This window comes from Nelumbo nucifera, chromosome 6, assembly GCF_055504915.1.
Source record: "Nelumbo nucifera cultivar China Antique chromosome 6, China Antique-T2T, whole genome shotgun sequence".
Classification (NCBI taxonomy): Eukaryota; Viridiplantae; Streptophyta; class Magnoliopsida; order Proteales; family Nelumbonaceae; genus Nelumbo; species Nelumbo nucifera.
This window is the reverse complement of record NC_142654.1, coordinates 46,890,001-46,892,500: the sequence shown is the minus strand read 5'-3', so window position 1 is coordinate 46,892,500 and position 2,500 is coordinate 46,890,001.

Genomic DNA, 2,500 nt, shown 5'->3' with positions numbered 1-2,500 from the left:
GCACAAAGACGAGTTTGGGACTGTCAATCAAAGCGGTGACATGGGGGTGCGTATGGGTGATATGTTGAAAGAGCAACAAATGGTCACAAGTGCATTGTGGGTGTGCACATCCCTTTGCACCACGACACACCACATGAGGCACCAATTGCAATGTGGGTGTGCGCACCCACATAGTGCAAAATGATGCAGCATGGGGCGTTGTGTGCAGTGTCAGCACATCCACCACGATGCACACCCACTTGCGCCCTGTGTTAATAGGGCTGTCTATAAACTACACACCATGCAAAGGTGGAAGGTGGAATTGGTGCACCTAACACAAGTGGTTGTGTTACAGCCCTACACTACACACGGTGGGTGTAGAAGGGCTGTAAACTACTACACGGTGTGTTAAAGCCCTGTCACTACAATAGTAGAAAGCACTACACGTGTAGTGTTAACACGTTTAACACACCACGGTAGTTTAGTGTTTTCTAATATTGGTCACCGCACGTGGAGGCACCACAGTAACCACTTGCACCATGACACACCACGGTAGTTTAGTGTTTTCTAATATTGGTCACCGCACGTGGACGCACCACAGTAACCACTTGCACCTTGGCACACCACGATAGTTTAGTGTTTTCTAATATTGGTCACCGCACGTGGAGGCACCACAGTAACCATGACACGCCATGGTAGTTTAGTGTTCTCTAATATTGGTCACCACACGTGGAGGCACCACAGTAACCATGACACACCACGGTAGTTTAGTGTTTTCTAATATTGGTCACCGCACGTGGAGGCACCACAGTAACCACTTGCACCATGACACACCATGGGGCACCACACAGCACATCCACACTTGGCAGTTCACGCATGCACACGCCCGCCAGCGCACGCACGCCCGCACACGCATGCCCGCGCACAGCCGCCGCCCGCACACGCAGGCCCACGCCTGCGCACGCCCACGCAGCCAGCCCGCTGCGCACTGCACATGCACATGCACAGCCAGACTTACACGCACAATTGTAACAAGGTTCTCTTCTCAGGCTCCCTCTCCGGAATCGAACCCTAATTCTCCGTCACCCGTCACCACCATAGTAGGCCACTATCCTACCATCGAAAGTTGATCGGGCAGAAATTTGAATGATGCGTCGCCGGCACAAAGGCCGTGCGATCCGTCGAGTTATCATGAATCATCAGAGCAACGGGCAAAGCCCGCGTCGACCTTTTATCTAATAAATGCATCCCTTCCAGAAGTCGGGGTTTGGTGCACGTATTAGCTCTAGAATTACTACGGTTATCCGAGTAGTAGATACCATCAAACAAACTATAACTGATTTAATGAGCCATTCGCAGTTTCACAGTCTGAAATAGTTCATACTTACACATGCATGGCTTAATCTTTGAGACAAGCATATGACTACTGGCAGGATCAACCAGGTAGCATTCCTTGTCGACATCACAACCCGCATGAGACCATCCGAAAACATCGAACGCTCTACGCGATTGCAATTGTCGATCACATATCAGGACATATAATAGGGTGGTAACAAGGGACCTAAGGCCCTACCCTTGGCATCTTCCGCATCCAAGAGAACACACAATAGACATGTGCCGAGTGCATTGCACAATCAGGGGACAATGCATGGCATCACGTTCTACATGTTCATGGCAGCCTCACCCCCTACCGTGGGAGGAGAGAGACAAACTATCACTCGTGGGGTATCAATTCCATTTCTTTGGGTAGGCAACACAGGAACCATCCGTACACGCCCAGATAGCAACAACTAGCTTGGGCGAAACTGAAGAGGAGGGGAAGGTTAATGGTTCCGACCACAAGCACAGAGCCCATCAACACATGCCATCCAAACACCACTCACGCGCATCGCGTACACCTTCAGGCAGCCACCCCCCAAACCAACGACGCATGAATGACACGTAGAATGGCCGAGGAAAGCAGCACCCAAAGGCCCCACTAAGCACGGAAAGCAACCACCAACATGAATCAACATCCGAAAAGGGTCACCAGGAGATCACAAGAAATGTGAGAGATGCCAACCGTGTTGCACCATTCCCACTCATGTGAGGTCCCCATGGGGGCCTCCCATGCTTGAAATAGGTACGCCGCGTAGGCACCATAGAGTGCCCTGGGCAGAATGCGGGGAGGCACCCAAAGCACAATTGCCAAACACCTTGCACGTCACCTAACCCAGCATCGCTAACCCACAAACGCGTGTTCACAAGCACGCGCGGGACGACACTGTTAAGGCTGCGGCAACGCACGCAGTGCTCAACACAGCAAGTGCGACCGCGCATGCTGCCGAGGGCACCCAACACAACACACATCGCTTGCGATCAAGGGGCACTCAACAGACATTGCGCTGCAACGCGTGCATCGTCGCACTCCCAGATCTCTTCTAGTGCACGTCATTGTGCAGCAGCATGCACTATCAAGTAAAACCTTGCACATTGTGATGCACGTCATTGCGCTACCATGTCATGCTCGGTAAGCATCAAT